This window comes from Ceratotherium simum, chromosome 32, assembly GCF_057802395.1.
Source record: "Ceratotherium simum simum isolate JZ-2026a chromosome 32, ASM5780239v1, whole genome shotgun sequence".
Lineage (NCBI taxonomy): Eukaryota > Metazoa > Chordata > Mammalia > Perissodactyla > Rhinocerotidae > Ceratotherium > Ceratotherium simum.
Window position 1 is genome coordinate 14112264 of NC_141931.1, and position 27828 is coordinate 14140091.

General features: G+C 38.1%; 1 protein-coding gene across 6 annotated transcripts in view; it reads left to right on the forward strand.

The window, feature by feature from the left end:
• NEBL (nebulette) overlaps positions 1–27828 on the forward strand; it is a 337317-nt gene that overhangs the window by 191113 nt on the left and 118376 nt on the right. The gene's annotated exons all lie outside the window — the stretch shown is intronic.

Below are 27828 nucleotides of genomic sequence, written 5' to 3' on the forward strand. Positions count from 1 at the left end.
TAGTCCTGTTGTCAGCTTGGCCCTTCTGTGGGTTAGATTTCACTGTAATCATTACTGTGGGATCTTGAGGCTCCTTATTTCTGGATGTTGGGCCTGGGATGATTATAGCACTAGTATTTATTGGGGGTCTACTTTTGGAGAATAAAAGGCAAAAATCATTATTTCTTGTATCTCTATTTTTAAGCTATGGCAATTTGAAAAAAAGAACTTAAGCAGTTTTATTGCATGGATTTAGACTTGAATGACAAATGTTGAGCACAGGTGTCTGTATGGTATGTAAATAGGGCAGTGGTGTGTTCGCGCCCCAACTGTGATATAAGCCTGGGATGGCTAGTCTCAGACACAGTGTCAGGTTGACAGGTCTGAGGGTGTAAACCCGTATAAATATGGATGTCTTTAGCATTGCATGCGACTGCTACTTCAGTTCCCTACAAACGTGGAGAGAAAAATCTCAGTTAACTAAAATGTCTGCAGTGGGGGGTGTTCAGATAAACTTATTATTATGTTATAATAAAGGTTAACCTAACCCTTTGTTGATCTTATTGACAGTGTTTCCAAGTTAGATGACAAACCAGAATGCATTGACTCCAAAACTTAACTGCCTCTTGCCTATTAAACAGCCAGAGATGGTGGACATCAATCAGCGTAGATCACTGTATAGTGCATATAGATGGTCCAAGAAATGACCCAGGATCCCTGTTATCCTCAGGAAACTGTCTGGAAGTAATCTTTTTTGGCAACTTATGAGAATGCTTGTTTGAGATTATTTACCTTTAACTCCTAAAATCAGAATGCAAAGGAACAAAATCCTAGTAGTTGAGTAGTTTTGAATGACTTAGTTTTACATGTGTAAGGAATTAAGGACTTGATCCTAGTTAAAAGCAAAGGAAGTTAGTTTTGAATTCAAGCAAGATATGCGGGTAAGAAACAAGAAATAACTTCCTACAATATGTGGATTATACGATAAAGTCTTAAAGTTCTTTCAACTTTTAAAATGACCTATTTCAGCAGAACATTATGTCTCAGTCATTATGCTGCTTTTCTCTTACATCTCTAATGGAAATGATAGTATTTGATGCTTGTTTTAAGTTGAGAGAATCAATGAATGCGTGATGGAAAAGCCCTTTGCATGATGCAGAAGAAATAAAATATCTCAAATAAAAACATGAGATTGAGCTCTGTCTATGGAAGGAGATACGTAGAGGGATGATTGGCTTTTCTTTTTGGATTTCTGCAGTTTTATGAAAGTGTAATTGAGAAATCAGGGCAAACAGTGTAGTCTGGCTTGGGAGAGTTGGGGAAATGCATGTGCCCTGATGTAAGGGAAGGGAAAGCCGAGTGTACGTCACTGGGCTGCTCCGCATGTGGCAGATGCTCTCTTAAATCCCTCCAGATCACACATCAAAAGCCAAGTGCTGGTAATTATTCCTGAGCATTCCAAAATGTTATATTTTGAAATGGGGATTAATACCAGGCAAAAAGTGGTGTGTTTTATGACAAGTCTAGTTTTCTTCTTACTTATGGTTTTCTTCTTTCAAAGAACATTTGAGATGAACTGATGTTTATGGTCCTGAAAAAGAGTGGATCTAACCTTATTCATAAATAAGGTGGGGAGTGTTCAAGTCTATTGAACAGTGTTGGATGACAAGGTCATTTTGAAGGACAGAGTAGGCAATGATTAGAACAGGCAGAAATGAAACCATAATGAACAGTAATCCTAAAGAAAATTAAAACACAGAAAACACTGCATTATTTATTTGGATTCAATGGGACTGTGCCAAGGAGGAGGCAGCTGGCTTTCTGCTTTTTGGAATGTTTGTAGACTAGAGAGGAAGCTGTCAATCAGATTTAAGCTCTCACTTAACTCTTTTTTTTTTTTTTTTTAAAGATTTTTTTTATTTATTCATTTTTTCCCCCCAAAGCCCCAGTAGATAGTTGTATGTCATAGGTTCGCCTCCTTCTAGTTGCTATACGTGGGACTCGGCCTCGGGTTGGACGGAGAAGTGGTGCCTTGGGGCGTGCCCGGGATCCGAACCCGGGCCGCCAGCATCAGAGCGCGCGCACTTAACCGCTAAGCCACGGAGCCGGCCCTCTCACTTAACTCTTGCTCTAAGGCCAGATCTAACGTAAAGTCAAGTGGGGAACAGACATAGTTAACTGTGTGACTCAGGACAGAAGAAGCATGGGCTGTGGTGACAGGCAGACCTGAGCTTGTGTCCTGCCTAAACCAATTTCATCTGCACTACCCACCTGCTGAGGTTCTTTCCTTGGCAGACAGTTGGGCCTTAAGAGCTGATTTTAGAGGCACGCAAGACCTGGGTTCAAATGCCAGCATCTCCTTTTATTACTTCTGTTACTCTAGAATATAGAGTATATAAGGAATTTCTGCTTTATTCACTTCATTGTTTCTAAGTTTCCACCTCTGTAAAATGGAAATAAAAAAATACTTAACTTGCTGGAGTATTATGAGAATTGAATGTTAGCTCTTATAATGTAATTAAAACACTTGGCATAGTGCTCAATAACTGATAGTTTTGTTACTGTTATGGAATAAACTGAAAATTGAGACAAGATCTTGGCATGAAAATGTTTTAAAGAGTCGCTTCATTTTGTATTTCTAGAAATAGCAGCAGCATTTCCATTCTTCAAATTTATTACCATTTATAACAGCTTATTTTATTTTATTTAGACTTCCTAGGAGTAAATTATTTTGATTACTGTCACTCCTAGTTTTCTATAAAACATCTTCATTAAACAAGGTTGCAACATTTTCCTGGGAGCTAATGTCCATTATAGAATTTTCATTGATGAGAGTAGAATTTGGTCCTTGTAATGAGAGTAAGCATACTGACTTAATGATTCTCATGTATTCAAGGTGAAAAAAATTCCTCTCATTAATGCAGGTTGGCATAAAATATATTATTATAAGTTCACAAATGAATTGTTTCCCAATTTAGACTCAAGACCCTAAGATTTTTAGACAATTCTCTAATGATGTTTTGCTTCCTCTCAAGCATTGTGATAAACATCAATGTTATTTAAATGTCAGCTTTTAATAGGATGGAGAAGATGGATGGAGGATGGAGGAGAACCTATATTCTGCTGGAATTCTGTTTCTTAACTTAAAAGGGTAGAAACTAACATTTAAATTCTGCTTCTGCTTCATTAAAAGGCACTGATTCCAGATTCAGTGTTTGATCTGATGGAGGAGATCTGTCAGTGTCCTTGGTGATTTCCAGGTGATATAGATATTTTAAGGCATGTCACTGGGGTGGGCTTGCTCACTGGGGGTGTCCCAGTTCAGTTATCTGTGTTCTTCCATGCAGAGCTTAGTGACTTCAGTAGAGAGGCTGATAATCATCTACATATTAGTATTACTTGTATGCTCACAGTGGCCATTTGTCATGTTTAGCACAGTCTTGGCAAATTCCAGATTTCTGTTATTTTTCATCTAGAAATGAATTTATTTTGTGATCTTTGCTAGAGATATCCATGTTGTGTATTACACAAAATCCACATCTGAGAGGGGATAGTAGATGCTTCCTCTGGGTGACTTTTGTGGCACTTACCACCCTGTGTCGCAGGACTGATTTCATCTTCTTTCTCCCCAGCCAGCTAGACTGTGGTGTGTTGAGCTCAGGGAATGTGGCCAGTGGTATTTTTAACCTCAGCACCAGACATGGTGCCTGGCATATGTTAACATCCAATACATGTTTTAATGAATAAGTAAAATTGTGTGGTACTTTGCTTCACTATTGCACATCACATAAGTTTATTTCCAGATTCATGTCTACTCAAACTCTTACAAGGCCCTGACCTATCTTGCCACACTCCTAGATCTCCTTTCTTCCCATTGTCTTAAAGATTTGTCTGTTAAGGAAATAATACGTATGTTCTATGTGCTATGGTTGTACCTTATATGAGTCAAAATAGGTTAACTACTGAAATAAACAATCCTCGGATCTGAGCACAATAAAGGTTTATTCCTCTCTCACATAATAGGCCAATGCATGTTGGTAGCAGAGATGGAGGTTTAAGGGCTCTGCTCCAGGCAGTCATTCAGTGATCCAGGCCCCTTCTGTCTAGTGTCCCTGCTATCTCCTGGGCCTTGGAATTCTCCACTGGATGAACTACATCTGACATGCAGTCAGTCAGAGAGAGGAACCACAGTGGATCATGAGAGGTTTTAGGGGCTAGGTCTGGAAGCTGTATACATCACACTCATCCGTAGTCCACAGGCAAGAACTCAGTCATGCGGACTTGCTTGACTGCAGGGGGCTCAGAATGTAGAGTAGTGATGTGCCGGGGAGGAAGACGAAAAGTGGGTATTGGTGGCCGTGGTCAGTCCCTGCTGTACACCCTTTTGTCAAAAAGGATGCCTGCCTTCTAGGCAAGGCAAAAATAGTGCCAAACACTGTGTGTCCTTTCAGCCTCTGAGATGCTTACCATGTTCTCGTAAGAGCTGAATTTGAGATTCAGGGAGAAGGAGGCACTCTCTGTGGTAGAAGTAATACTTTGGCTTGAGAACTCTTTTTCTCTCTCCTTTGTCTTGACTGTGAACCTGTCTCTTAAGTCTAGCTCAGTCACAGATGAGACTGATGTCCAGTCTAAAGTGGGCAATGAGTCCTTGCAATTACGTGATAAAGTGGGTACAGAAAGTTCAAGTGCAAAATGCAGAGTGATTTTTCTTCAAAGTTAATGAAAAATATTTTTAAGTCAGACTATACTGTCACAGAAAGTATGTAAGTAAAAAAAGTGAAACTTATAATGTACCCAGCTGGCCATATACTGAACTGAGAAGCCCCAAGTGGACACAGGGAAATTACTTCCTGAACACCCGTCTCTCCAGATAAGAGCTTTAGCCTGTCCCCATTTGGCAAATGGAGCTGGGTGGAGGACAGGAGCCAACTGCCAATTGTCAACTGTGTTGTATCCAAATTGAGTAAACCACGGGGGTTTACTCTCTTTTTTAATGTAATTTTTAAAAGTTTACATTTACCTGCCACTCCTAAGAATGAATCAGACATGTAATGTAATGGTGTACAGATAAGTTTTGAGGATGATGTTTTATGAAAATTACTTTTGAGTCATATTCTTTGTGAAAAAACTAGTTTCTGAGGCTATTTGGTGACTTAAAAAATTGACATTTCCTTTTGGAGTCATAGGTAACAAATTATAAATTTACTCTAAAAAAGAACTTAATACATTTTCAGACAAGGAAAGATGCATGTAAATAGTGAATTACACATACTCTAAAGCCTTCAAAAAGTTTGTGGAAGTTCGCAGTTTATGACTATAGAGTGGCAGACTCATTGAGAGAATGGCCTCTTTCAATGGATTGTGCCTTTTTTTTGGTCATGCAAACTTGTACATGTATTTTATGAAGTGATAATACAGTTAGTATCTAATGTTCCTAATTTATGCAATTGGATATTTCATAAATGGGTTTTCTGCATGCAAGCATTTGTACACATTAATATTTATGCAAGTATTCAAATCAATGCAAGGGCATCTGTCTGAGTATGTGATAAAAATATGCATATGCATGAACATTTGTACCAGGGGGTGAGTCCCCAAAGTTAGCGACTGCTGAGGTTACAGCTTTCAACTTTTGTCCTTTTGACAAAATTTCCTTGACTAGCAAAGGCATGCAGAGAAATAACGTAAGCCCTAATATTGACAAATAAAATAGTTTTGTTGAACTGTTTTTAATAGGTGTGAATGACAAGTCTTTAATCAGCAATGTGATTTTTAGAAAATGGAGTATTTTAGAATATGTAGCGGTTTTCACGAAGAGCATTTATTCTAATATTTTGCCAGTAAAAAGAACACACTGTTAGAACATACTGTTATTAATGAAATAATTTTTGTCAGAAATATTTCATTTCTTTATTATTTTAGCTTGAATCTGACCCCTGGAAATAATTGACTCAGTCAGTACGGGGCTTTCTTTGCCTTTTTTCGGGATGCATATGACAATGTAAACGATGACAGAACTGAGGGGTGAGTTGGGTGGAGAAGAAGGTTCTGATTTCAAGTCCTTCATGGTCACTGTTGATATGCGTGCCCATGTCATCTCAGATGATTCTGGCTTCTGAAATCGTTTCCGGGCTGGAAAGCCTGGGTGTCTGGGGTCCAGCCTCCCACGGCAAGCTTAGGAGCCTCCCCTAGCAGACCTGGACGTTTCTAGGGCCCTGCCTTGGAGCCCAGGGGTTGAGAGTCCCCACTGCGTGGTGACCTACTGAACCCCACCTGCATCTTTGTCACTCTAAGGGAAAATCTCTCTTTGATCTCTTTCTACTTCTGATCCTGCTTCATCTGTTAATTAGGCTCAATGGGCAAAGTGTTTCTCTTCATTTATAAACTTATTTGTTGGTAAATTTCCAGTCCCCCATGTTAACAGTTCATGATAGGACAAGAATAAACAGAGTTGATTCTGAAATATCAATTTTGCAGTTTAAAGATGTGTGAAAGATTTCTTTTTTTGCATTCCATTTCTGAGGAATTTAAAATCCACCAGCTGTTTAGAAGGGATTGGGAATTATGGTGTGTCTGTTGTGCTCAAGCAGCATCTTCCCAGTGAAATTTTGGTTAGCTGATTTTAAGCTGAAATGCCAGGGAATTAATTTTTTTTCTTACGGGAATGGAAAGGTTGAGAAAATTATGAATGACTTGGGTGTGAATTTGAAAGGAACTGATTGCTCAGAGTTATACTGTCCTTTCTCAAAGCCCAAATAGTACTTATCTTCCATGATTAACTGGGTGAAGGTACAGGTTTTTGTTTCTGCGTTTCATATGTAGAAGGCAAGGCTATCACTATTCCTGTGACAGAGATGGCTGGTTAAAATGTTCTAGATCTCTAATGGGCATGGTGTGTTGCCTATTTTGAATGTTTTCCAGTTACGTCATTTGAGGCAGGCCCTATGGTGTAGAGATTGGGGCCTGGATCACATATGCTTCTGTGTGTTGGAGGAGGCTCAGAACCATTTGCAAGGAGGATTTTGTCTTTCTTGTTGGTATTTACGTGGTCTACCTCTAAGCAGAGGCCATTTGTTTAGTCTCAAGGCAGAAGGGGTATCAAGTGTAGAAATTTTGTGGTAGGAAGGAGTTTGGTGTATTGTTGGCATGGTAAGAAGGCTAGATTGGGCAAAGGGGAAAGTGGTGGTATAGGATGTAGGAAGAGAGACTAGGCAGGGCCATGATAAGTGTCGAGATTTTACTGTCACTACAATGGAAGCCATTGAAAGTTTTAAAGTAGGGGTGTAACACAATTTGATTTACATTTTCAAAAAGATTACCTTGGCTGATGTGTGGAAAAAATGGATTGCATGCCAAGAATGAACACAGGGAATAATTTTGGGAGGCAGATTTATGGGAGAGACCAGGCAGGGCCATGATAAGCATTGAGATTTTACTGTTACTACAATGGAAGCCATTGAAAGTTTTAAAGTAGGAGTGTAACACAATTTGATTTACATTTTCAAAAAGATTACCTTGGCTGATGTGTAGAAAAAATGGATTGCATGGGGCCAAGAATGAAAACAGGGAATAATTATGGGAGGCAGATATGGTGGTTTGGACTAAGCTGAAGGCAATAGAAATGGAGAAAGAGGACGATTTCAAGTTTTATTTTGGAGATAGGGCTCCTTCAGCTTCATGCTAAAGAATGAAATCTTGAGAATGAGGGAGCAGAGAAAACAGAGATGTTTCCTAAATTTTGGTTCTCACAAATGGGTGAATGGTGTGGCCATTTAACTTAGAGGAGGAAGACTAGAGAAGGAAGCAGTGGGAGGTAGAAATTCTGTTTGGTTAGATATGGACATCCAAGTGGAGATGACCAATAAGCTGTTCTCTCTATAACATGAAGCTCTGGGGAGAGAGCAGAGAGGGAGGTATGAATTTGAGAGAGTCACCAGCACCTAGATGGTATTTCCAGCCCTGGAATTAGCTGAGGTCACCTAGGGAGAAAGTAGAGATGAGAAGAGAGGCCAGGACCAAGCCCTAAGCTATCCAACCTTTAGAGATCTGATAGAAGAGAAGGAACCAGTGAAGGTGGGTCTAGTGAGATGAATTAAGTGAATTCATACCTAGTGACTTAAGGTAAATTAGGAAACAGAAACCAAAGACGCAGGCATTTTTATAAAGGACAGTGGTCAACTAGCAGATGCTGCTTGAGGGCTCAAATAAAGGGAGGACATTGAGATGCTCATTAAATTTGGCACCATCAAGGGAGTTGCTGACCTGCGAGAGTGGTTTCAGTGGAGTGGTGGGGAGGCAGGCCAGGTTGGAGTGGGGGGTGATGAACTGGAAATAATGAATAGAGGTAACTTGTTCAAGAACCAGTTACCTATGAAGGGCAGCAAAGAAGGAGTTGGAGGTGGAGGTAAAATTAAGATCAAAAGATTTTTGTTGTTGTATTTGTCATTTTGTTTGCTTGTTTCGTAGGGGGACTATCAAGCATGTTTGAATTAACATTGATGGAATTGATCCAGTGGAGTAGGAGAAACTGGTGATGCAGCAGAGAGGGCTAACAGCAGGAGGATGATGGTGGGGATGGAATTCAAAGCACAAGTGTAGGGGTTGGCCTTTGATAGGATCCAGGAGGATTTTTTCTATTGTACCAGGAGGGAAAGCAGCAAGTTTGTATTTAGTTACAGGTGGGTTTATGGTTGGTGGCAGGAAGGCGAGGGAGTCACAATGGGTTGCTTCCACTTTCTAGAGATATGCATTGTGAGCTCTGCTTTTCCACTGCCTTTCTCTAATCTCCTTTTTCTCGGTCCTTAAGAATTGGTTCTGCGCAACTCCAGTCTCAACTCAATCACACATCCTGTGTATGTCCAAGTCCTCCTGGGGGTGTCTGTAAGCAAGGACGAAGCTGGGCTCAGAGGGAGCCTCAGAGTTTTTCTTTTACCTGAGCACTGAGCTGTCCAGTACAGTAGCCACTGGCCACGTGTGTCAGTTGAGTACTTGAAATGTGGCTAGTGCAACTGAAAAATTGAACATTTAATTTTATTTAATTTAAACTTAAAGATTGCTACTCGATTCAGTTATTGGAAAATGTTTACTATGTTCGGGACAACATATATATGTAAATCTACTTTTTCAACTACACCAGGTATCTCTGATAAAATTTAGCATCTGGATTGAGATGTGCTGGCAGTGTAAATTGTACCCTAATTTTGAAGATTTGGCTAAAAAAACATGTAAACGATCTTGCTAAAAATTTTATATTGATTACATGTTGAAATGATAATAATTTGGATATGTTGAGTTAAACTATATTGATAAATTAATTTCACTTGATTTAAAAAATTTTTTCTTTTAAAAAGTAGCTACTAGAAAAGTTAAAATTAATATGTGGCTCGCATCATATTTCTACTGGGTGGCACTGTCTTAGAGGCATATATTAGGTCAATATATTTTAGGTCTATACTAGGTCATGCCTATCTAGGAGCAATCCATGTCACAAGGAGCAGTGACAGTTTAGGTAACACGGCCTCAGAGAGTTGATGCTACTTGCTTAAGGTCTCAAGGCTGCAAAACTGGGACTTGAGCCCTGGCTCTCTGGCTGCCTGCAGGCTGTGCCCTGGACCATACGCCACATGGAAGTCATTTTGTGCATTCTTTCGCTTGAGTTATTCTGTGTTTACACTAGCAAATGATATTTACATGGACACTTAAAGGACAGAAGTTGGTTTTTAACTCAGGCCGTTGAAATGACGACTCTCAGGGTACGGTTTTAATGTACTGTTACTGACTTTGCTTTGATTGACTGAGGATACACAGTTTATAGTTAGGCCCCTCCCTGCCCTTGAACTAAAGGACTAACAGTCAAGTCTTTCATGTTTCTTATTTATACTGACGATGACCACCGTCTGCTCCGTGCCCTGGATCTGCTATCACCAAGGGCTGGTATGCGCTCAGTGCATTATTCCCTATTTGGTGAAACTCTCCTTTTGTCTTGAGATAGTTAAGCTTTCATTAAGAATACTTGTGAAGAAAAGATTTATTTATTTTTTTGAGGAATAATTTAAAGTTAATATAAATTTTAAAGGGTTACATTGAAGTTTATGATCTACTACAATGTTCTGTGGCATCTGAAGGTCAGTGCCTCCCAAACTGAATTTGTTATCCATTCCTCTTATTCTTCTTCATTCCCTGTCTTATTTAGTGTCACCACCAGACATCCTGTCGCCAAAGTCAGAAACCTCAGTCATCTTCAACTCCTGCTCTTCTATCACCCCAGCATGTAGTCATCAGTCATGTTGAAGTGACTCTCCAGGTCTTGCCACTCTCTCTCTTCCTTTCTTTCCACCCACTGCCTCTGCCTAGTTCAAACCTTCCACATCTCGCACTTTTCTTCTTGCTCCCATTCACTTGTGATTGTTGACTCATTTATCTTCCCACTCACCTGTGATCTCTTTCAGGAGAGGGGCTTCTGTCTCTTTCTTCTTTGAGATTTGAGGTCTTAGCTGAGAGCTTGTGCTGTTGACAGGTTGTGTTTCTCTCTTCACATGCTTTCTTTTCTCCCTCACCCTGAATACTGTTAGCCAAGCTAACTCAGCATACCTCTTCAGCTGGATGCACAGTAGGCAGCAATGCTGCAGGCCCTTGCTGAATGCAAGATCACACGCTGTACCCGTGTACCTGCTTGGGTCACGTGGATCCAGTGAAAATCCCTTGCTGGCTACTCCAGCTAAAGAGGGGCAGATTTCTTTCCTGGAGTCTAAGTCTTGTAGTAATAAGTCCGTGAAGAATAGAATAGGATAGAAATCCCTGGAATATGATATCTAATACTCAATAACCTTGGGACAAACTGTGGATAATTTTCATGTAGGCGTGTAGGCAACATTTGGCTCACTGTTTATGAGCCAAAGCTTGCAATAAGAAACTTAAAAAAAAAAAAAAGAGTAAAAAGGGACTATAAAAGCACCAGGATTTCATGTAATCAAATCACAAGTTTAAGTCCTCTTTGAAAAATTAGTCAAGTTTCATAAGGATAGCCAAAGAATCCGATTAATACGAATTATGCCTAAAGCTCCATGTTACCACGTTACTTCAGCAATTACTTTGGATCTCTCTCCAAATGGGATATAATTTCAGAAATGAGTGTGTATGCATCCTGCCCCTGGTGAAAGGGAGCAGTTATTTCTGTCTGTAATGTAGCAACAAGATGCCAGTAGCTACTCGGGCAATTTTCTGTGCATCTGATGAAGAGATATCGGTATTTTTATATGGCATATTGGATTTCATAAGTGGTAGAATGGAGAGTTTTAGTTAAACAAAATGTTCTTTTCTGCTCTTTCTCAATTTACTAGCGGCAAGTCTCAGAATGGTGGGTCCCTGTGTTACAAATACCCGTTTATGAATGACCCATACCTGCAGGCAGCTGCCCACCCCTCTCAGTCCGCCTACTGAATAAGAGCATTGTGAAAAATCTCAGAACTTGTGAAGAGTGGGTGGACTTTTAACTAGAGGAAAAGAAGAAACTGCTAAAAATACCCGTTAGAGGAAGCTCTCTCTGCCTGGATCCTCTGACATGGCTCAATAGTCAATATGGTTGACCCTCAACTCAGATTTCTGTGCTCCTGACACCTTCTCTTCTGCCTCATTTTGTTGTTAAAATTTTGTTATTCTCCCTGGAATTCCAATAATTGGATTCAGCTTAGTTAATAAACATCTTTTCTAAATGTGAGAGTTCAGGACTTGTCAGTAATTCGTATAATAATTCGTGTGAATCAGATTGCTTTCTTCAAGTTAAAGTCCTTGAGGTCAGCCACTCTGAAAGTGGCGGTAAGTATGTTTGGTGGAGAGAGGAAGCCTGTGCTCTTGGAGGATGGACACTGTGGGGGGAAGGGGAGGGAGCAGAACCAGTCGATAGAAAGTGAAGAGCTTGGAGAAGCTGTACAGTGAGGACAGGAAACGTTGGGGTTTGAAGTATTGGGTTGTAAGAAGGGAAAGACAAACTTTCACCTTTTCAGAATGTTCCTAGGAGCCATCCTAATTTTGATATAAATGGTACATCCGTACAATGGGATATTCTGCAGCCATCAAAGAAACAAGGTGGACTTATGGTTAAAAAGAAAGTGCAAAACAGGCTGTACTGTACCCTCTCATTTCTGTGTATAAATGTGAAAGGTTATATATGCATATACGTGTGTTGGTTTGCATGAGTATATGCAGAGAGTGTTTCTGAAAGAAATGTAATAAACAGTAATTTTGGCTGCCTCTGGGAAAGGAGCCTGGGGACTTTGTTTTTGCAATTTTTTGGGTGCAGTTTGAATTTTTGTCTACATTTTTTAAATTAAAAAGAAAGAACTAGTTAAAAGTTTTCTAGGATTACTCTTACCCTTATTAGGAGAGTTGGTTCGGGGTGAGGGGAGGGAGGAGAGGGGAGGGAGGAAGTAGGAGGGGGCAGATAATCTCTTTGTCCTTCTTTCTTCTGAGTCACAAAGCTGGGGGTTCTTGTACCCCAGGACTCCTCTAGTTTTATTACCTCAGCGGATTATGGTTAAATAAGCTTTTCTGGGCTGACCTGGAACTGAACTACTATTTATAATCTCTTTCTATGGGGAACACTCCACAGTGTTCCAGAGAGCATGCTAAACTAAATTGCTTCCACCCATTCTCTCTCAATTTCATGTCTATTACTTTCCTTTTTTTTTTTTTTTTTAAAAAAAAAAAGGACTTTAGACTTATTCCGGGAGGCCCTATTCATCCACATTCTCACTCATCTCATCAGAAATGACAAAAACACTGTATGTGGTTATGTGCTTGGAAACCTGCTGGGTTTTTAGTTTGTTTTGTTTTTTTTCCAACAAGATACCATGTTTTGCACTTTCTTTTCCAACTAGCTTGTAAGTTTTTCTGAGAAAGGGCGGTACCTTTTATTTGTTTGCATGCCGAGTGGAGAGCTATAGACATTCAATAAATATTTGTTGGGTCAGCAGGTTAAGGTGTGGGTGCTTAAGCAGATTGGTCACTGTAAGCTGTCACAGAGAAAACCTTCATGGCCTCAGAGACACTGTGGGAAGGACTTGAATCTAGCACCTCAGTGATGGCACTATTGACGTCTTAGGCCAGATAATTCTTTGTTGTGGGCCATTGTCCTGTGCATTATAGGACGTTTAGCGGCATCCCTGGTCCCTAGCTACTAAATGCCAATCTGAACCCCCAGTCGGAACAATCAAAAAAGTCTGTAGACGTTGCCAAATGTCCCCATTTGGGGGCATAATTGCCCTACTTGACAATCCCTGATTTGGAGTGGTATTGAATTTGCTATTCAGTGGCCAAAAATTGTTCTCTGTTGAGAGAGAAGTCTTCAAATCTTGGAGACCTAGAGGTGGGGGCAAAGTGAAGCTTCTGAAAGCTTGCTAATGCTTTTGTGCAGAATTAGAAAAGGTGCCCCTCTGGGCAGATAAATCAGAAAAGGGCCAGGGAAGGAAGTGTAGGCTGGATCATCCTCTGTTTGTCCCCTCCTGTCATTTCTGCTGGGGTTTTGGATATGAAGAGTTCCTACGGCTTGGAAGTAAGTCCGGAAGACTACCTCAGTCGGTAGATAAGAAGTTCTTGGAGTCAGTACCCGTGGGAAAGCATAAAATGACAGAGTTGACTGCCTTCAGCATTAAATCAGCTGTGCTGTTGTCGCTTCCCAATAGCATATCAAGAAACCACTTCCCGATTCATCTGGATAAGAGGCAGATTAAGCTTCGCAGAGGCCTTCATCTGACAACTGTTTCTGGAACGTCTGCTGTGGGCCAGGAGGAAAAATGCTCTTCTCCACCCCACCCTTATTTCTGTCTGAATCATTCTATTTCTGTGCGTTTGGTCTGATCGTTTCATTTTACATTATTCAGAATCTTTCTTATCAGCACAAAGTCTTCTCTTTTCTTGCTCCTCTTAATGTACTTGCTTTCTGAAGGACCAGTTATAATTAAAAGGAAGAAGAAGACCAGTCAAAGAGATGGCTAGAATTTTCAGAATAATCCTTAGCTGCGTGTCAGGGCTCCACGAGTGCACACACGCTGGGCCGCATTCTGGAGGCCCCCCTCGGCTCTTCTTACATTTATAAGTTATCCTACCATACATTGGTGCATCAGCTGCCAAGGCAGTTTGTAGAATCTCCTTCCCTGGAGGTCTTTAAAAATAGAACTAAATACCCATCTGTCCAGAATGGTTTTGGTGCAGTCCTGCTGATTAGAAGGAGTAGGCTAGATTTTTCTGTCAAGGTTCGTTCCAGTCTTGAGTGCTCTTAAATGGATCGCTTTGCTTTTTGGTGGTGGGGGGAGGGATGTAAAGTGACACTCTGTGAATTTATTGCTGTATCACCGTCCACATCCTGCTGAAGTAGAATAACTCGCATCTTTCTCATGGTTTTAATGTTTCTGAAGCACTTGGTGCCTTTGGAGCCTCGCAACAACCCTGTGAGGTAGGTGGGGCCCTTCCTTGGGACCCTGTGGCACAGAAGAGTCAGCAGGGCACACGGATGTTCAGCTGTTGGCCCAGTGTCACGGCCGGGCTGGTGCAGAGTGGGAGACGCCATTTCTGGCTGTTGGCTCTCCAGGTTCATGCTCTTTTCCCTGGACTCTTGTGCTTCTTTGTGTTTGTGCGTTTTGCTCTGTCGTATGGTGTCCAGACATGATTTGGAGCCGTAAAATTAAAAAAGAAACAATTTTTGAAACCTACTGGGAAGACTATTACCTACTCTAGTTTCCCTTCCAAAGCAGTACATTTTCATGTAAAATTGTTGTAAGGGTTATTGCTAACCTCACGCTCACACGAGTACATACATATACATTTATATATGTATATATATGTGTATATATATGTGTTTGTGTGTGTATATGTGAACAGAGGAGTGTGTGTATTTATGTATATGTGTATATATAGGTATAGCAGTGTGTGTGTGTGTGTGTGTGTGTGAATTTGTCCTTATTTTTCTAATTTCACTTTAAACCTGAAAAATTTGCCATGGATCAGCACTACTCTGTATTCTCTTAACAGTTTAGATAAACTCTCAACATTTGGTTCCTCTATTAGGAAAAGGCATAAATTCGCTTTCTCAGTGATTGTCTCAGACTGTTCATAAACATAGAATGAAACAGTTTTTCTAATATTTTGATTACTCCTTTTTATTGGGTTGTCATTACTTCTAGACATTTTCAGTGGACAGAGGTAGTAAACACATATTTTTTTAGAAAGAGAAAAATATAGTATTTAAATAACCTTATTAGTACTAAATATGCTGAATGCAGCATATTGAAATAGTAGAAAATTCTTTTTTGTGTGGTTATGCTACTTAATTTGATGTACAGTTAGGTCCATTTATTTCAGTTTGATTTTGGAGGTTGCGTTATTTTTGTCTTTTTGAGTTACTTATATTTTTTAATTATATAAAATGTTTACATGATTTTCCAAAATCAAAACTATGAAATGAAGAACATTGGGAGAGATCTCACTTTTCTCTCCATTTCTTCCTTCCTGTTTTGTCCCTTTGTTGATAAAAAGTATTTTGTTTTTTCCTTTTTATGAGTTTTTGTTCATCCTTCCTTCATTTCTTTTTGAATATGTAAGTTGATGTGTATGTATAGCATATGTTATTCCCTTTCTCACCCAAATGGTAACATTCAGTACGCACTCTTCTGTACTTTGCTTTTTTTCTTTATTGATGTATCCTGGAAATCACTCCATAACAGTATATGGAGATCTGCCTTGTGGAACTGACAGCTCCATTGTGTGGCTGGACTATAGTTTATTTAACCAGTCCCTTGTTGTTGGACATTTGGGTTATTTCCAGTCTTTTGCTATTATTAGTGTTGTAATGAATTGTCTTGTACATATATAATCTCATATTTTTTACCAGGACTTTTGGGAATTGATTTTTATAAGGGGAACTGATGGATCAAAGAGTAAATGCATGTGTAATTTTGCTAGATATTGCCAAATTCACCTCCATTGGGGTTGAACAATATTGTGTTCCCAACAGTAACATGTGGGAGGTATCATTTCTCCACAGTCTCACCAACAGAGTATGTTGTAAGCTTTTGGAGTTTTTGCTACTTTGAAAGGTAAAAAATGGAATCTCATGTTTTTTAATTTGTGTATCACATCATTAGTGAAATTGAGCACCTTTTCTTATGCTGAGGACCATCTGTATTTCTTTTTTTCTGTCAACTGTGTGTTCATCTTTTGTGCTTATTGGGTTGTTGATCTTTTCCTTCTCAGTTTTTAGAAGTTCCTTATGTATTAGGGCTATTATTCCTTCATGATAGGTTGCAATTTCTCCCCGTACTATCTTTATTTTGCTTACTGTGTTTTATGTACGTTTTAGATTATTGTTCATTTTTATGTAGTCAAATTTATTTTTACTTAGTTGTTCTTTTCCCATTGATTTTGGATTTTGTGTTAGGAATGGTTTCCCACTCCCAAGTTATAATTTCTCCCTGTTTTCTTCCATGGTTTCCAATTTTACGTTTATTTTTTTTTTTTTTTTTTTTTTTTTTTATTTTTTTGTTTATTGCAGTACCATTGGTTTATAACATTGTAAAAATTTCAGGTGTACATCATTGTACTTCTATTTCTGCATGGACTACATCATGTTCACCACCAAAATACTAATTACAACCCATCACCACACACATGTACCGAATTATCCCTTTCACCCTCCTCCCTCCCCCCTTCCCCTCTGGTAACCACCAATCCAATCTCTGTCCCTATGTGTTTGTTTATTGTTGTTATTATCTACTACTTAATGAAGGAAATCATACGGTATTTGACCTTCTCCCTCTGACTTATTTCACTTTGCATTATACCCTCAATGTCCATCCATGTTGTCACAAATGGCTGGATTTCATCGTTTCTTATGGCTGAGTAGTATTCCATTGTGTATATATACCACAGCTTCTTTATCCATTCGTCCCTTGATGGGCACTTAGGTTGCTTCCAAGTCTTGGCTATCGTGAATAAGGCTGCAATGAACACAGGGGTGCATGTACCTTTGCAAATTGGTGTTTTCAAGTTCTTTGGATAAATACCCAACAGTGGAATAGCTGGATCATATGGTAGTTCTATCGTTGATTTTTTGAGGAATCTCCATACTGTTTTCCATAGTGGCTGCACCAGTTTGCACTCCCACCAGCAGTGTATGAGAGTTCCCTTCTCTCCACAACCTCTCCAACACATGTTGTTTCCTGTCTTGTTAATTATAGCCATTCTGACAGGCGTGAGGTGATATCTCATTGTAGTTTTGATTTGCATTTCCCTGATAGTTAGTGATTTTGAACATCTTTTCATGTGTCTGTTGGCCATCTGTATATCTTCTTTGGAGAAATGTCTGTTCAGGTCTTTTGCCCATTTTTTAATTGGGTTGGTAGTTTTTTTGTTGTTGAGATACATGAGTTCTTTATATATTTTGGAGATTAACCCCTTATCAGATGTATGGTTTGCAAATATCTTCTCCCAATTGTTAGGTTGTCTTTTCGTTTTGTTGATGGTTTCCTTTGCTGTGCAGAAGCTTTTGAGTTTGATGTAGTCCCATTTGTTTATTTTTTCTATTGTTTCTCTTGCCTGGTCAGATGTGGTGTTTGAAAAGATGTTGCTAAGACTGATGTGGAAGAGCGTACTGCCTATGTTTTCTTCTAGAAGTTTCACAGTTTCAGGTCTTACATTCAAGTCTTTAATCCATTTGGAGTTAATTTTTGTGTATGGTGTAAGGTAAGGGTCTACTTTCATTTTTTTGCATGTGGCTATCCAGTTTTCCCAACACCATTTGTTGAAGAGACTTTCTTTTCCCCATTGTATGTTCTTGGCTCCTTTGTCGAAGATTAGCTGTCCATAGATGTGTGGGTTTATTTCTGGGCTTTCGATTCTATTCCATTGATCTGTGTGTCTGTTTTTGTGCCAGTACCAATTTTACGTTTAGATCTCATTTGAAATTTATCTTGGTGTGAGGTATGAGGAGTGGCTCCAATTATGTTTTTCCCATGTTGTTCTAACATTATTTATTAAAGGTGTCTCCCTTTTCGCCATTGGCTGGAATGCCCTTTATCATATGCACTTGAGTCTATCGCTGGATGGTTTATCCCATTCTATCTATCAATGGTCGAATAGCACACAGTTCTAATAATAGAGGCTTTATAATATGTGTTAAAAAATATTTTTCAACAAAAGTCATGGTGACACAATTCCTGTGTTTATAAAAACATGAAGTTTGAAATGGAAGCATTTTTAGAGATACCCTGTGAATCAGCTACTTCTATTATTCCATTTTGCAAAGAAGAGAAGTGGGCCTTACAGAGGTTGTACAAACTCCTCCACGGTCACCCAGATAGTTAGCAGTGGGACTGGAGCTCATGATCTCGACCAATACATTGCATGATTTTCTCTTAAAGATAAGATTTTCTCAGAAAATATGGGTGACTATTCTCCTAGCAAACATCTAGACCCAGGTTGGATGCCTTCTCTTGCCACAAAACATTTTCTTAGTTTTCAATATTTAAAATAATACATAATTTAGTTTATTTATTTTTAATTATAACATATGCATTTTAGAACATTTGGAAAAGAACCCTACTACTGACTCCCCAAAATATGTTAATATTTTGGTCAATTCTTTCTGGAATTTTTTTTTTTTTTTTTTTTTTTTTTTGTGAGGAGTTTCAGCCCTGAGCTAACATCTGATGCCAATCCTCCTCTTTTTGCTGAGGAAGATTGGCCCTGGGCTAACATCTGTGCCCATCTTCCTCTACTTTATATGGGATGTCACCACAGCATGGCTTGACAAGTGGTGCATCAGTGCACGCCTGGGATCCGAACCAGCGAACCCTGGGGGCTGCCACAGCAGAGCCCGCGCACTTAACCGCTTGTGCCACTGGGCTGGGCTTTGGAATTTTTTTATGCATGATCTTTTGGTTTATTATGGTCATTAACTGGAAATTTTGAGAGAATGGCAATAATATTAAGCATTTATTAAGAACTTACTTAAGTGCACCAATTAAAGTGTTCTAAGTACATTATCTTATTTAATCATCACAAAACACATCTAGGGATGCAATATTTATTATTTCACGATTACTGATGAGGAGTGCTTGGCTCTGAAAAGTTAAGTGACTTGCCTAGTCTCACAGAGCTGATAAACAATGGAACTTGGATTCTAATTCGTGTGTTTACTCTAGCACCTATGTTTTAACCACTATGCTTACTGTGTCCTGTGTATCTCATTTTGGATCCTATTATTTTATTAATATTTTAACAGAAATGTTCTTCCTTGTTTCCTCAATGATCATATTAAATTTCATTTATAATGTCACCTTTGTTTTCACACAATTAAATTGCTTATACCAGATTGGAAGAAGAGGGAGTTAAAAATATTTTTTCTTCAAATATTATTCATATGATCTTGGCATCTACACAAAGAGGTATCCTGAAAATAAAATAGAATAATTACGGAGAAGGCCAGGGTAAGACAGAAAAACACATTGATTTTATCGTCATGGTTGCTGCTCAAGCATTTTACATGATGTTCAGAAAGGTGATTTTCTTTTATTGGCTGAACATCCTCCCTGCAACTTTGTTTATATCAAAATTTGCATAACTATCTTGATTTTTGCAAGCATTTCCCAGATCCATATTGTCCCAAATTCCCGGTTGGGGATGAGACACATAGTGATGTGTGGCTGAAGTGTGAATAGTTTGAAGCTTTATGTGCAATCAGAAGTAAATAAAATTGACATTTCCTGAACTGCCTCAAATTGCAGCCAAGCTCAGCAATGCACATTCCACCCTTTACTTCAGTTTTGATGCCAATAGATGTATCAGTAAGAAAGATGAAAACTTTATTGCCATTACAGATGTGTTCCCTCAGAGAAATAGTGGACAGGACATTTCGAAGAGAGAAATGAATGAAATGTATCAGACATGTGAAATTACAATATTAGTGACTATTATAGAGGACAGAGTTTTGCTGGCAGAGTTTTAAGTGTAATTTTGTGTGTGTCTGTGCTGGGAGAGAGCAAGATGGTAGACTTTGGATTCATGAGCTGATTTTTAACTTTGTGAAGAGTTTGTACTCTTATCAGCTCTGTGATAGGTACAGGTGGAATAGTAGGCTAAACCAGGTGTGATTCCTGTCATGAAGAGGGTTATAATTTAGTGCACTGAAAACTTGTCTTTTTCACCACATGGTCCCTATTGGTAAATAAAAGTCTGAGCTCATTTCCCAGTATATTTTATATTTACTGATACATTACATACATGTGCTTCTGCAGATCCGTGAAGTAGTAAAGTTTTCTTTCTTAAATTTTAAGAGTAAAAAAGTGTTGATAGACATTCTAGTGACTTCTTGCATGTCAATGCAGTGCAGGATGAGTATATCCTGCTTCAAATATCACAGATCCATCACTCTAGTGGTGGCCTGTAAAACAGTTTGTTGCCTTGAGGAGCTTCAGTCAGGGACACATTTTATACCTAAACAAAGTTAAAAGCTTTTAATCAAGGGAGTATTTGAAAGTTAAATTGTATTTGCAAGTTAAAGCTACCCGAGAAAGATTTCATAATAGAACTCTAGATAATCCTACATTTCAAATTTTTGATATTTTAAATTGATGATTTGCTTCTGTTTCCACCTTTCCCCCTTTTGTATTCCCCCTTTTGTAGTTGCTCTGGTATAGTTATATGTCAGCGTTGTGCAGACGAAGAAGTTGGGAACTCCGTAAGCAACAGTTCTCGCCTACAGTTCTAGAATTCTGACATTTAGCAATCTGTACTCATCTAACATCTAGTCAAACTATATAACTGGTTAATCATCTTAGAATTCATTTTGTTTCACTTCTCACCTAGGAAATAAAAGGCTAGCTATTTCTGAAATGATTGATGACTTAGTTAATAAAGATTTATCACAGAAAGACAATCTTTTACGTCTTACTATGCTGTATAACTAAGTGAGAAGGTGATGATAACATTTGGAGATGAGTTTTAACAATTATGTTTCCAAAAGAGTGTTCAATTACTATCTGGATATAAATATGTTCTGTTAGCTTGCAAATCTGATTTAGAACATCAGCCTTAAAAATTTCAAAGCCTGGCGCCTTGTATATTTAAATGTCTAAAAAGTATTTTTCGGTGAAATAGTGTAATGATAGATTAGATTATCATTAATTTCAAAGACCACAAGAGGATATTATGTTAATAAATCTGGAAAACATAAATGAAATGGATTTTTTAAAGAAATATGTAGACTACCAAAATTGACACTGGAGAAATTAGAAAAGATGATCAAAGCAAGAACGAACAAAAACACTGAACAATATTATGGAATACATAATTAGCTTTATAAAAGGCTCTTGTCTACGGTATTGTCTTAGCGATGTTTGATTACAAGGAAGGGCGAAAGAAAAAAGGGATTTATAGGAAGCATGTAGGGTAATCTCCTAGAAAATGGTTCTAACAAGTATGGCTGGACTTCCCGGGAACTATGAAGTTATTAGAAAGCAAATATCTTTCACTATGTCTTTAGGGTTTGTATGATTCGTTGTCTTTGCTTTATCTGAATACACAATTTCTGGGCCTGCTTATCAGCATATTATTGAAAAATAGCCACTCGTCTGAGTCAACGTGGCCTTATAGCTCTAGCACTTACCACCATCTGATTTTCTACAGCTAAATGTCTCTTGGTTCAAACTCATGCAACACCTTCTTATTGGTCACTGAATGGCCAGGGCACTTCCTCTCCCCAAGTGCAGTGTCTGCTCCAGGTCTAATGAGCTGTAGCTGGATGGTCAGGTCATGTGATTCACAGTCTGCTCATAAGAGCCTGGGACCTGAGCATGGTCCACACAGGTAAATTTATTGACATATCTGCTATAGCTTATCAATAAGTCTGTCCTATTTTCAGGGAACAGCCATTTCAAAGGTACGTAAATTGGCATAGAGCACAAAAAAGGTAACAGCCTCAAAAGTAAACTCCAGTTCATGAACATAAAGGGCTCTAGTCATGAACATAAATATACATTATCACCTACATATTATTATATATACAAATACTATAAAATCATATTCATTCAAAGAATAATCTGCCAACAACAAGTTGAATTTAACCCAAGAATGCAAGGATGGTTCAATATTAGGAAACCTATCAATACAATAAAACTAATATGCTGTTGTTATTGATCAAAAAGTCAAATAAAAAAAGCTGTCTGATGCTGAAAAAGCACTTGACAAAATTCAACAATTCTTGATACAGTGTTTCAAACTTGGGCTTTTTGCTTTTTACGATTTCTGGTAAACTGTGTATAACCAGACAAGAATATATAAAAGGTTTTAAAAGCCCCTTAGGGCAGATAATAAATTTTTTTGTATCCCAAGTTCCTAATTCATATAATGAATTGTTGCCTCAATAAATATTTTTAATGAAACATTCCATTAAAATAAAGCAGTCTAGTTTTTGAGAATTATTAAGAAAACCAGAATAGAGGGAATTTTTCTTTGTCTCATGGGAGACCTTGTTTCAGGAGCGTACCTTTTCCTGTGTACAGCATGAATGATCACTGGTGTCTTTGGGGGATGAATTGCTTTTCTTTAGGAGATGCCTTTGAAAATTGTTCTCTCTCTACTTTCTCCACGATTTGCCTGTGTCTCTCTGAACTTGGACCCCTTTCCCTGAGCTGAGTCAGTACCCTAATCTGACCACTGTACATATCTAACTGGTGGCTGATACTCTACCTAAAGAATTCCATCTCAGATTCAACATGCCTGTGCCTGAGCCCATTTCTCTCTCTTTCCAAACAACTTAAAATACCTAAGAATGACCTTTCTTCTCTTTTTCTTCACTTCGTGTCTATTGCTTAGCCCACATCTTTAGTGTCTCCCAAATCTTTAAGTTTGAAGATTTAAGAACTTTCATGACCCTGGTAAAGGTCTTTATTTCTTGCCTAAAGTCTTCTGATGTCCTGTTTCCTTCCATTTTAGCTTGCTACCTACATTGCAACTAGATTCGTCTTTCTATATTAGATTTATATGTCACTCTCCTGCTTAAAACTTTATGAGGCAACATTTTTGATTGAATTATATGTAAATTGTTGGCTTGATGTTTGAAGCTGTCTCCATTCTGCCTTTCATGTATTACTTACTCCTCATTTTCCCCATGAACTTATTTCTCATGGGGGCCGTAGAATGTCCCTTCTGTTGTCTTTGTTTGTGCTGTATATTCCAACGTCCCTTTTCTTACCTATGAAACACTGACACATCATAATGTGCAGATCAAAGGCAATGTTCATGAAACTTTAGAGTCTCCCTGATATTTATGATTTCCTCCATCCTCTGGACCCTCACAGCACACTGTAATTCTTTGATGACTTTAGTATATTATCTAATTGCTTTGTCTCTACTCATAGATTATAAGCTCCTTGAGTATGAAAGGCTAGATTTTATTGTTTTGTATTTCTTGCAATGCCTAACATAGTGATTTATACATAATGGTTCAAATATTGATATTTTGAATCAAATACTGAATTATTTGAAAATAATATACACATGAGCATTATACATTTGTAATTCAAACGTATCAATGCCATTGATTTACTCTTCTTGTAAGCCACAGTCTCCAAGCTTTCCTTTGGGAGATGATAATACAGCAGAAAATATAAAACAGAACTAATATAAAATAAATTTATGTTGGTTATCTAGTTTGTTTTTAAAGAGTGATTTTTGGGGAGCTGGCCTGGTGGCACAAGTGGTTAAGTGTGTGCACTCCGCTGCGGAGGCCTGGGGTTCGCCGGTTCGGATCCCAGGCGCGCACCAACGCACTGCTTGTCAAGCCATGCTGTGGCGGCGTCCCATGTGAAGTAGAGGAAGGTGGGCACGGGTGTTAGCCCAGGGCCAGTCTTTCTCAGCAAAAAAAGAGGAGGATTGGCAGATGTTAGCACAGGGCTGATCTCCTCACACACACACACAAAAATAAAAAAATAAAAAGTGATTTTTATTTTTTTCACATTTACATTCATATTTTCAGAGCAACTAAAATGTGATTAGTGTGAGGAATAATAAAAATTATTATTATAATCTGAGAGAGAATGTTAATTAAATTTAGGGATAAGGAAAGGCAGTGCTTAAGATAACAATTTCTTTCCCCATTTGTGATGACATGAAAACTTTATTTTTTATATTGAGTCAAACTGCCAAGAAATTCTTGCAACAGATTGAATACTATGATAAATATCTGCTTTTTAGAGCTTTGGACAGTGAGTGTTGTTGCTTGAAAAGCAAGCTTGAACTCCCCATGAGATCATTGTAGAGATAAATGCCTAAAAGCTTTTCAAAGCCATACTCTTAGCTCTATCAGAATTTAATTTCCCACTGATTGTGTTTATATCAATTTTGGAACATATAGCCGTGAATATACTCGGCATAGCTACATCGCTGACGATTCCCATGCCTTGGGAATGCTTCCCTGTTTTATGTGCATATGGAATCCACTTATACTTTCTTATGTATATGTACCTTGAGTTAAATACTCTCGATTTTAGACTAGCCTATGAAAATGTCCTTGTAGTTGTTTAGAGGCTGTGTCTTTATAATTTTGATGTATATGGGAACAGGTTTATAAATATCCTGTACTTTATTAACCATTCAGTCATACCTGGCTAGGTTCTGACCTGTAGTCAAAATACAAAGGTAGTTTTTAAAAGTAGATGTTAGCTGTATAACATCATAGTGTTGGATGCACACAGTGGGTATATTTGGTGAGGCAGTACATAAACATATGGAAGATCTTGGTTCCAGCCCTGTTGATGTTACTTTTAAGCAAATTATGATACCTTTTTGAGCTTCAGTTTGGGGATCCTGACAGTGTTTACTTTTCAGAGAGTTTGTGAATATGCCATAAGATAGGTAGAGGACTTACCACAATGTCTATTATTCAACACAGGTTACTTCTATTTGCCTTTGACTAAAAAAAAAAGAGTGATTTGATGAAAAAATTTGTTGATAGATAATGTTCTGTCTTTGAACTCTTTGTACCATGGTGATAAGCCGATAAATTTGGTAATCAGGTAATCATACAATCTTAGAACTAGAAAGGCTGGCCTGATTTTTTACAGATGAGAAAGTAAAGGACCAAAGATCTCAAATGACCCACCTGCCAGCACATAGCAGGTCAGTAGCAGAGAGGAGTTTCAAACTCGGATCTTGGCACTCCTTGGGTGGTGCTCTGCTCACTCTGCACACCAGATGTGGTGTTTGCAGTGCTGGCCCTTTTCCAGTTAGTGGCTCTGTGACTGTGGTTCACTCAGGGAAGATCTAGTGGGCTTCAAATCTCTTCTGTCCTTAGTCATTCTTGCCTGGTCAGTTGCAGTGTTTTTGCCAGGCTGAGAAGTAGAATAAAGTTCTGCTATTAGTTCGATGTGAAATATAATCTCATGCGTGTGTTCTGTTTTTCTAATAACATAAAGAACTTGAGCAGAAGCCCCGTTATAACATGGTTCATGAGTCAGCTATAATCTTTGTCAAATCATGGCCCCAAATGCAATCACTGGTCCTTTCTCTGAAATACAACCATGATAATAGCCTGTGATATACTTTAAAAGATACATTTTTTCATGATGTTTTGAAAAATATTTAGTTCTTATATCATAAACATTTAACCTTTGTATATTTAAACAAAGATAGTTTGTTTAAACAGGACATTCACCATTGCTGTGTTTTGGAAAAGTAAAAAAAGTTGATAAAATACTGAACTTAAAGTATAAAGAAAAGATAAATAAAGAACTAGTTAAAGCATAAAACTATGTATAATTTTCTTTATAATAAACTCTTCTGCAACTCTCTCCCAGAAGGTTGGATTTTATGATACAGATAATTTACTCCTTTACAGGAATTTTTGTATTTTGAGTTGGCCACACTTAATTGGCAATCAGGTAGTCTCTAAAGAAGATTTTGTAAGGTTTGTTAAGAAAATATAAAGCTATTAATTAGTTTAAAAAAACCCATGCATATGAATACTTTAAGATGGGATTATATAATTTAGCTCTTTAACATGATTAAATTAAATTCCAAATTTATCTGTAATTTATGACTATTTGTACAAGAGAAGGTAATGAAAATATCATAAAGGATTGTCAAGGAAATAAAATATATAGTGATTTTAAATCTTAAAATAAGGAACCAAGAACAGCCTTGATCAAATGCACATGTAGTGATATTTCTGTAGGAAAAAATATGTCATAGGATTGTGATAATAGTGGTCTAGTATCAAAGCTTAATTAAAATCTTGAAAAAATATGTCCTTGATTGTTCATTAACGTGTGTCAGCAAAATTACTTCCTTTTCAAAAAACTTTATGCTTAAGTAAAAGTTTTGACATAAAAAAGACCCTCTGAGTGGGATGGTGGGATGGCTTTTTAAGAAGTTTATTTTTTTGGAGAGTTTTTCGTAGAAAACCTTAAAAGTAGCTATTCTGTGCATTGAAAATTGTTAGATTTGTAAGAATTGGCTGGAGCACATGCATTTAAAAAATTATCCATATTGTTAAATGAAATTCTCATTTTCAGCTCAGGGTGCATATGAGACCAGTATTTCTTTTATACAATTATTATTGCTCTTATATTTGGGGATGAAATTTTCCTAATATTATAGTCTACATCTAGAAAATTCTTCAGTTGTTTGGTAAATTATCTTCATCAGTTTTGTGTGAATCAGAGAATGCATACTATAAAAGTGACCACTATCACACTGTTTTCGGTGAATACTTACTATATTCCACATTGTTATGTATTGAATCTCATTAAAAGAAAACTCACCAGATCTTTTTGGATGTCAGGGCAGCTGTGTAGAAAGGGTAGGCTCTATTTGGATACAGCAAAATCTGCCTCTTAAATTATTTTCCATTCCACTTTCTTCATTTGTGTGTGCAATACCTTATATGCATCTGCATCGCCTTTCAGAGTACCACCAACACAGACTTTATGATCTCAGTATTTGGTGATCAGTAGAGAAGAAGTGCTGCTCAGATAAATTTGATATCTTATTCTTTAGAATGATTTTATCAACATACAGGTAAGGAACGGAAAAGGGCATAATGGTATACCTTGAAATACCTATTTTAAAATTTGGAAGATTGTCTCTTAGGTTGACTGGCAACCTTTGGTCCATTTACTGTGAGATGTAGGCTTTCGTTGTTGTTACTTACAGTGCTTCGTGGAGCCAGCTCATATCAGCTCACCTGAGCCAATTGTGCTCCTCTCTTCCTCCTCCCTCCCTCCTTTCCTTCCTCCCTTCCATTCTTTCCCTGGAAGAGATGGTTGTTAAATAGTTGCCAGCTCACTGCTGCTTATAAATGTACCATTAATGAATGAAAAGCAGGAAAGCTTCTCAAATTAGGTTCCTGGCAGGTCAAGGATGCTCATAATGCTTTCATTATTACCTGCTTTTACACTGCTTCTGACTCCTGGGGAGTCTTGTTTTTGCTGATCATAGGAACCAAATTGTCTCCATACCACAAGTACTCTTCCTTGAAATAACCATCAGTATGGACAATTCCTTTTACGTTGGAAATTGGAAAAGGTAATAGAAAATAATAATATCATTATCAGAAAGAAATAAAAGTCAGTTTATGGACTACTGCTCTATCCTCTAGTAGATTTTACACAAATTGAAGCAGTACACACCTGAGTTTGAATCTCTTACTGTGAGAACTTGGGCGAATTATCAGTATAAGTCCCAGCATCTCATCTGTGAAATGGATGTTGTGAGGATTAAATGGCATTTTATATGAAAAGCCTGGCATACAGTGATCACCCTTTTGTGCCCTCTTGCAGTGCCTGGTAGAGGCCAGGAGAG